At 47.8% G+C, this 9,657-nt stretch overlaps 1 long non-coding RNA gene across 1 annotated transcript; it reads right to left on the minus strand.

Moving 5' to 3' along the window:
• Positions 1-863: 863 nt before the first annotated feature.
• Positions 864-3,193, minus strand: LOC130909311 (uncharacterized). The gene is made up of 3 exons (XR_009061730.1): positions 2,802-3,193; positions 2,686-2,736; positions 864-2,292 (listed from the first exon to the last, which is right to left on the minus strand). It is a non-coding gene; the product is annotated as an uncharacterized LOC130909311 (long non-coding RNA).
• Between the last annotated feature and the right edge of the window lie 6,464 nt (positions 3,194-9,657).

Raw genomic sequence — 9,657 nt, forward strand, 5'->3', positions numbered from 1 at the left:
ATATTAATTGCTAACTCAGGAAGGGCAAAATTCAGAATGGATCACTCACACATGTTCAGAAATAGACATAACAAAACATTAATGTAGAACTTCAATTCTCATACTTGCAGACCTGTTAAGTTTCACGATTTGGTCGGGAGACTCCCGATTTTGACCCCAATGCTCACGCCTCACGATTAGAAAGCCAAATCTCCCGATTTTCCAAAAATGTAATTTTTTTTTTTTTTTTACGTTTTTGTTTGTCACCGTTTTGTAACGATACCATTCGGCCCGATTCGGAAAGTGACTAACAACGAATAGCCTGGCCGTCTCCGACTTCCCTCCCCTCCCTCCCCTTCAGAGCTGGAAAAGCCCAACCCATACATCTGACAGGGAGGGAAGAGGCGAAGCACCACCGACTTCCCAAGATGCTGGCACTAATAAACCGGCTTTTAGACTGGTTCAAGTCTATTTTGGAAGGAAGAGATGGAGCTGACCCTGGTCGGCCTCCAGTATTCGGGAAAAACGACGTTCGTCAACGTAATTGCCGTAAGTCTTACCTGCCAGCGATAGCTAACTAGCCTAATGCTAATAGCATTAGAGCTAATGATGGGAGAACGATGACGAGGAAGAAGTCGCTGCTTTACTCTGTGTTTTCGTGGATCAAACATCATGGAATATTAAACCACTGCGGTCCTACCCCCACAATATATGAATTTAAGTGAGAAAGCGTATCGTTACTTACTTGAAGTTTAATCATTTAGATTCGCTATTATGCTAAAGCTAAAGTGTATACTATACACTTTATTACATTATATCATTATTACTGTGCTGAAACAAAAAATATAAAGTTTCAATTCTAGGTTACAATTCAATTAAAGAGGAACTGAAGACCTTTCCGGATTTTGGTGTAATTTTATGAATATAAACTTGGGACAAGTTCCTCAAAACAACCATGACATTATCAACACGTAATTGTAAGGATAATTTGCGTTTTTTTATTTTTTTTGCACTCCGTTAATGGTCCCTTCGCAAACCCGGAAGTGTGACGTAGGCAACAGAAGACTACCCACAGCTAACATAGCAGCAACAACGATGTCAGTGATATTTCCACCAAAGGTAACCATTCAGGATCGCTCTTTCGTGACGCTACCGATGGCAAAGGCTCCCAGGAAAGATGAACTACAATTAATCCCTACATGTTTGAACCTGAGGCGTCAGATGACGGCGATTTACTTGACACAGCAGATGGCGTCATGATGCCAATTGACAGCTCGACACTTCACGAACGGGAGAGTGAGTGGTAAGTCCAGCATCGTGATTTTTTTTATTAGAATGCGATTACATGGTTGTATATTTTTCCATGCTCTACACATAGCTAAAACTGGATATTAGGTAATGGGACAGCTCCTACCGATCTAAATATGGTAAAGCTAGCCCAAATGTGGCTAAATGAATGAAATGTTATTGGTATTTTAAAATAAATGACAAAACCATTTTATTTTCCAGGTGTTGCTGTAAACCATCAAGTAATTACCCTTCCAAGAGTATGCCTGTGTCATCAGGAGATCCCAGACGTGAGAGCCAAACTTGCAGAGGCTGAAGCACTGACAGGGGCATGAATTTCATTAAAAAAAATAAAACCATAAATTGTTAACAACATTGACACATTTTGTTGACTGTTTAATGTATTCTATTGTTATATAAAATATTGTAATTATATTACATTCTGAAAAAATATTCAATAGGCCGCAATAATGATACCAGGTTTATGTTGAATCAGCATTAGCTTTCGTTGTCAGATTGTGACACAACATGTTATACCAAGCACACAACGGCACACATCAAAGAGCATAATTTCAGTAAGCAACACAAAGTTAGGATAGCAACGGACTAGCGGAACATTGAAAAATGATAACGGCAGTGGGAAATATGTATTTACTCTTTTCTGTAGCATGAAGTGTTCTCTATACAAAGATAATGCATTATCATTAAAATATGAAGGTAACTTGATTTTTCTTTAAAAAAATGTGTACTGTATATATGACTAGTTTATGATTTCATGTCATCAAAATTTGCTACATTTATTTCTCCTAAATCATCGTCATCTGATGTCGCAGACGGAAGAAATTCAGCATCTGGCAGGCCTCATAGGATCTCTTCAGTCGTCATCGCTGGACACCGCATCACTTCGGTCATCATATGACTCGACCCACTCTCTCTTGATTTTGGGAAACTGGGTGGCAACTGACTTGCAACGCTTTTTTCATCGTGTTGAGGGTTTCCGCCACTTAATTTTTTATGTTTGGCTTCCTGGAGGGAAAAAAAAATCACAGCAGCATGAAAATATTGGATGAATCCTAATTTTAATTTAATAATAATTTCTTGGTGATCAAATAATAATGCCCCAGTCATACCAGCAACTATTTGATGCTATTGTTCCCTCTTCAAATAGGCAGACCTTGATGTTGAAATATAAAAAAACGAGCCAAGGACCTATTTGGTGCTGGGGACATTTGAATTTACATAACACCTATTGATATAGTAATAAAATCACATGAGTAGACGACATGTCAGCCAACCTATCTACTTACGACAGGCCAACAGCAAAAAAATAAATAAAAAATGTCGCACTTCAACAAACTGGCAGTAGGAGTCTCCCTCGTTTATATAAAAAAAAAAAAAAGCCATTAATGTTCTACTTACGTCTTTGGAAAACCAAGGTTGCATTGTTGTAGGTTTTCAAAGCTGTCGTGGCTGAAATGATGAAAACAATGAGCCGATTGGGGACCTGTATGCATGCTAACAAAAACGGTCCAAACCTTTGCAGGAGAAGTTTTTTTTTTTGGACCACTCCTAGAGTCTCGAGTCTTCCTGTGAGTAATTCATATCGCTACACATCGAGATGGCATGACGAATCCCGCGAGTAAAACCCAGAAAATGTTTGCAATATATGGCGAGGATAGCGTGGTGCTATATTTCCGTGTTCAGAGTGGTGGCGAGGCTTCCTGGAAGTTACGTCACGAGGTAGGGGTCGGCAGGACGGCGCGTCCCTCGTTGCTATGGTGTTGCTATGGCCATAACTCAAAAACTACGCGGTCAATTATTATTTTTTTTTTTTTAAGTGACTTTTTGAGAGAGCGAATGACGCATTTAATACAATTCAACTGAGTAAAACACTTAAGAGCGAAATCTGAAAACCTCTTCAGTTCCCCTTTAAAAAACTGCCATGACAAAGATACTTTTAAAAACAAATATGATTAATTTTCTAAATGATGTAATTAATGTTTTTAATCTTGCTGATTTAGTCTCACGAAACCCTAATTGGAGTGATGGTTGATGAGATGAAGAGGCTGCTGAGGAAGCTGATGTCCAAATTTGTGCAAATGGATGTGATCAGGAAAGCTGAGGATATTGATGTTGATTACAGGAACAAGGAGAACTGGCATGACACAGGCAACATAGCAGTATCACATGATGCCAGACAATACATGGAGCAAGTTGAAGACTATCTCTGATGCCACCAAAAAGAGGTTCTTTGACAGTGTAGTTAATTTTTACACAAGTGTTGTGACCAAAATGAACTTGAAAAAAAATGGTTGCATTTTGTCTTAGCGATTGTCACGCGCGCGCGCATCATCGGGGTTGGCAAAGAGAAATCTCCCTATTTGCAATTTCTACAACTTAACAGGTATGTACTTGCTGGTTGGGAAGAGTAACCAGAGGTCTACTGCTCCTTGTAAACTGGCAAATAAAAGCAACTTATCAAGCAAACTAGAAACTGCAATTTCTGGAGAAATTACTCTGAGTCTTTGCTGATACAGATCTTAGCCCCACCCAGGTTGGTTTGGGGTTCACTTCCTGTTGATTTGGGGACATTTGGGGGACACGTCCAGGTCATATCAGGTTATTTGGAAATATGTGGGGGGCATGTCATTTGGGGGGGGTCCTTGCCTTTGAATGCCTTTGAAAATGAATAGGAAATTAGGACATCCATGGCCATCAATGGCATCGACTTACATACGCGTCACTGGAGTCCAAGTACATTGGCATCAATAGAATCGACATACATGGCCGCCAATGGCAAGGACGTGCATAGCCCTCCTTTGCAATTGTGTACTTGTGTGTCAATGCAATGTGAATGACATTGGAAATTAATGGGAAATTGTGACATCCATGGCCGTCAATGGCATCGACTTACATATGCGTCAATGGGATCCAAAACATTGGTGTCATGCCACGTCGCTTCCTGTTTTATTTTGAAGGCTTCACCCTCTTCATAGTCGCGTACTTGCCCTTCCTCTTGTCAGCTAATCACCTATTGTTTCCACCTGTTCCACATTACCTTGTGTGTATATAAGGCCCTAGTTCCCCTTGTCTTGTGCAGAAGTGTCTTTCATGTAAGGTCAGTCACGTCAGCCTCTCGCCATAGTTATTCTGTACATTATCCTCCATTTGGAGTGCTTTGTGTTTGTAACTTTTGATCCTAGCCAGCTTGAATTTTTCCTCCTTTTGGAGCGCTTTATGTTTTTGCGTTACGTCCCGTTTGGAGCCCTTTGTGTTTGAAACCTTATTTTGTTTCTAGTCATCCTGACTCATTCCTCCATTGGAGCGCTTTTTGTTTGTGCTTTTTCTCATCCCCGCAAGTCAGCAGAAGAACCTGTGTTTTCAAAATAAATTTTTGCCTGAACCTCCGCAGCTGAGTCCGCCTCGTCATCTCGGCCTGACAGAACACTTCTGCCAGAAATGGACCCAGCGGAGTCTCCCGACTTGTTTGCCACTATCCGAGAGCAATCGGCTCGTCTCACCCGCCAGGAGGACTTTCAAGCCACAATGGCTGCACAGCTGGTCCAAATGAACAATCAGCTGATGGAGCTCACAGCCCGGCTGCTCCCAGCACAACCGGCTTCAGTTTCCAATACCCCTGCCTGCCCCCCTCCTGCTTCTTCTGCCCTGGTTCCTGGAAGAGGACCAAGATTGGCGCCGCCAGAGCAATTCTGCGGGGACCCAGGTACTAGCCAAGCTTTCGTCACGGAATGCAGTATGCACTTTGACTGCTCCCCCCATGAGTTCACGACTGACCGTTCTCGTATTGCCTTCATGGTGTCCCACATGTCAGGACGGGCCCGAGCCTGGGCCATGGCTGAGTGGGAGCGTGATTCGTGTTCGTGCCACAACTTGTCCTCATTCATTGATGCCCTAAAGACCACTTTCTACCCAGTGTGCTCCGAAAGAGACCGAGCAAGAGAGCTCAGCAGCCTGCGTCAGGGTAAAGCCTCGGTCAATGACTATGCCATTCAGTTCCGTACCCTGGCCGCAGGTTGGGGCTGGTGCCACACCGCACTCTATGACACCTTTTTTAAGGGGCTCTCCCCCACTATCCGGGATTGCATTGTACCACTCGACCTCCCGGTGGGGTTGGACGACCTCATTGCCCTCGCCATACGCACCGACCATCGCCTTGAGGAGTTGAGCAGGAGCCGGCCAATCCAAGCTGTGAGACCACCTCCCCAGTCGCTGGAGCAGTCAGGACCTCGCCGCACCCACATCCTACCGGCCTCACCTCCTAGGGATCCTAACGATGCCATACCCATGCAGCCTGGTCCCACACGCACCTCCCCTGAGGAACGCAAGCGCCGACAACTAGTGGGGCTATGCTTCTACTGCGGGAGTTCGGGACACCGTGTGGCAGGTTCCTCCGCCCGCAGGCCCAGACCGAGCCATGCCAGTCAACCAGCGAACCCCACCCACCGCTCTACGTCCACCGTCCAGGTAAATCACAGAGCTTTGTCATGTACACTCGCTGCCCTGATAGACTCCGACTGTCTGATGCCTTGGGGGGTTTGCCATCTCATGGGCCTTCATGCTATCCCTCTAGAACGACCCCTGGTGGCCAGATCTCTCAATGGTGAGAGACTGTTTTCTATCACCCACTCTTGCGAGCCTACAGAAGTCACTGTCCAAGGACACACTGAGACAATGTCTTTCCATTTGTTTTCTGCCCATCCCAGACATTGGTTTTAGGTCTCTCATGGTTCCACAAGCACCAACCACATATAGATTGGAACTCTGGGTCCGTACTGGGGTGGGGTGCGGACTGTAAGGGATGTTCTTGTAGAAAAGAACCCTGGGGTCAAAGGTCCTGTTATTGGTGAGACTGCAATTTCCAAGTTTTCTCTCTCTGTCACTCCAGAACCAGTTATCGATTTGAGCACCATCCCCGAGTGCTATCAACATTTGCGCCAGGTTTTTGACAATGCTCGGGCCCAGGCTCTGCCACCCCACCGCTCTTATGACTGCGCCATTGATCTCGTCCCAGGCTCCACCATCCCTAGGGGGGGCCTCTATCCCATCTCTGGACCTGAGAAAGCCGCCATGTGCGAATACATCCAGACCTCCTTGAAAGCAGGGCTCATCCGTCCTTCCTCGTCCGCGGCTGGAGCAGGTTTCTTTTTTGTCGGAAAGAAGGACGGATCGCTCCGCCCCTGTATTGACTACCGCCGGCTCAACAATATCACCGTAAAGAACCGCTAGCCCCTCCCCCTCATGTCTTCAGTGTTCGACCAATTGCAGAAGGCCAGGGTCTTCACGAAGTTAGACCTGCGAAACGCCTACCATCTGGTCCGCACCAGGGAGGTGGATGAGTGGATGACTGCTTTTAACACCCCAGACGGCCACTATGAATATCTGGTCATGCCCTTCGGTCTCACGAACGCACCCGCATTCTTCCAGGCGTTAATCAATGATGTACTTCGTGACTTTTTTGACCGTTTCGTTTTTGTTTATCTAGATGACATCCTTATTTACTCCCCGGATATACCATCCACAAGCAACATGTAGAATCTTTTTTAAAGCGTCTTCTCGCCAACGATCTTTTTGTTAAAGCTGAAAAAAGTGAATTTCATGTTGACACGATTTCCTTTTTGGGCTTTATTGTAACTCCTGGGGGTGTTCAGATGGACCCTGCTAAAGTAGAAACAATAGTTTATTGGCCCACACCGGGCTGTCGAAAGAAGCTTCAGCAGTTCCTCGGGTTCACTAATTTTTACAGGCAGTTTATCTGCGGTTTTAGTAAGATTACAGGCCCTCTCCACGCTCTTACTTCCACCAAGGTGCGTTTCGAATGGACCCCTGCAGCTGAAGCGGCTTTCCTGGCCTTGAAGATCCGCTTCACCACAGCCCCCATCCTGACCATGCCTGATCCCTGTCGTCCGTTCGTTGTGGAGGTCGACGCCTCCAGTGAGGGCATCGGGGCTACACTGTCCCAACGAGCGGAGCATGATGGGAAGTTGCATCCCTGCGCCTTCCACTCCCGCTGCCTTTCTCCAGCAGAGCGTAACTACAACGTGGGCGACCGAGAACTTCTCGCCATCAAGACCGCTCTGGAGGAGTGGTGGCATTGGCTCGAGGGGGCGGAGCAACCCTTCATAGTTTGGACAGATCATCGCAATCTAGAGTATCTCAGGACAGCTAAGAGACTCAATTCTCGCCAGGCCAGGTGGGCGCTCTTTTTTTGACCGATTCTCCTTCTCTCTCTTACAGGCCGGGGTCCCAGAACATCAAAGCAGACGCCCTCTCTCGCCTTTACGACCCCGAGCCTGTAGCCAAGGACCCTGAACCCATCCTGCCACTGAATTGTGTGGTAGGGGCGGTAACTTGGCAATAGAAACAGAGGTTAAGCAGGCATTAGGGGGGGTCCGGACACCTCGGGGGTGCCCTGAGAACCTACTTTTCGTCCCGGCTAACCTACGCCCCCGGGTGATCCAATGGGCCCACTCCACACCGCTTTCCTGTCATCCGGGAGTCAGGCGCACCATGCACGCCATTTCCCGGAGGTTCTGGTCGCCAGGCATGGAGCCGGAGGTCCGGGAGTACGTCAAGGCTTGCTCAGTCTGCGCCCGAAACAAGACGTCCACCAGACCACGCATGGGCCTTCTTCAACCCCTCCCGATTCCCTCCAGACAATGGGCTGAGATTTCCTTGGACTTTGTCACGGGGCTTCCTGAACCCCAGGGGAAAACCACAATCCTGACTGTAGTCGACCGCTTCTCCAAGATGGCCCGCTTCATAGCCCCTGCCTGCCTTGCCCTCTGCAAAAGAAACTGCAGGGATCATGATGCGGGAGGTATTCCGCATACATGGCTTCCCCCAGGACATTGTCTCGGACCGGGGGCCACAGTTCGTGTCACTCTTTTGGAGGGAATTCTGCCGCCTCATCGGGGCCAAGGCCAGTCTTACGTCGGGTTACCATCTGGAGTCCAACGGCCAGACCGAGCGCCTCAACCAACAGTTGGAGACCAGCCTCCGGTGTCTGGTATCCCAGAACCCATCCACATGGAGCAACCACCTGGTCTGGGTAGAATATGCCCACAACACGCTTCCCACCTCTGCTACAGGTATGTCACCCTTCAAATGCGTCCATGGCTACAATCCGCCTTTGTTTGCCGCACAGGAGCGGGAGGTCTCTGTCCCGTCTGCCCATGCCTTGGTCCGCTGTAGCAGACGCATCTGGGAAGCAGCTCGCCAAGTCCTCGTCCGCCAAGGGGATCTAGTGAAGAAGGCCGCAGACCGCCATCGACGCCCAGCACCCGCCTACCAGGCGGGACAGCGAGTGTTGCTAAGCGCCCGAAACCTTCCCCTCCGGGCCACCTGCCAGAAGTTGCCCCCCCGCTTTGTGGGTCCATTCCCCGTATCGAAGGTCGTAGGCCCAGCAGCGGTACGTCTACGTCTCCCACGCTCCCTAAGGGTCCGTCCCACCTTCCACGTCAGCCAAGTCAAACCTGTGGTGGAGAGCTCCATGGTGCCTATGCCACGCCCCCCGCCTCCTCTGGACATCGTTGGCGGCCCTGCCTATCAGGTCAAGAAGTTGCTGTCGGTGCGACCCCGAGGTTGTGGCCGCCAGTACCTGGTGGACTGGGAGGGCTACGGCCCGGAGGAGAGACAATGGGTTCCCTTGCGGTTCATCTTGGACCCCTCCTTGATCAGGGACTTTCACAGGGACCACCCCGATCTGCCTGGACCGTCTGGCAGCCGGTCCTAGAGGGGGGGCTTCTGTCATGCCACGTCGCTTCCTGTTTTATTTGGAAGGCTTCACCCTCTTCATAGTCGCGTACTTGCCCTTCCTCTTGTCAGCAAATCACCAATTGTTTCCACCTGTTCCACATTACCCTGTGTGTGTATATAATGCCCTAGTTCCCCTTGTCTTGTGCAGAAGTCTTTCATGTAAGGTCAGTCACGTCAGCCTCTCGCCATAGCCATCATAGTTATTCTGTACATTATCCTCCATTTGGAGTGCTTTGTGTTTGTAACTTTTGATCCTAGCCAGCTTGAATTTTTCCTCCTTTTGGAGCGCTTTATGTTTTTGCCTTACCTCCCGTTTGGAGCGCTTTGTGTTTGAAACCTTATTTTGTTTCTAGTCATCCTGACTCATTCCTCCGTTGGAGAGCTTTTTGTTTTTGCTTTTTCTCATCCCCGCAAGTCAGCGGAAGAACCTGTTTTCAAAATAAATTTTTGCCTGAACCTCCGCAGCTGAGTCCGCCTCGTCATCTCGGCCTGACAATTGGCATCAATAGATTCGACATACATGGCTGTCAATGGCATCAATGCAATGTAAATTCCATTGGAAGTGAAAGGGAAATTTGAACCAACGTTACATCCCCATTAAAAATGAATGGGAAA

Source organism: Corythoichthys intestinalis, chromosome 2, assembly GCF_030265065.1.
Source record: "Corythoichthys intestinalis isolate RoL2023-P3 chromosome 2, ASM3026506v1, whole genome shotgun sequence".
In the NCBI taxonomy this organism is placed as follows: domain Eukaryota; kingdom Metazoa; phylum Chordata; class Actinopteri; order Syngnathiformes; family Syngnathidae; genus Corythoichthys; species Corythoichthys intestinalis.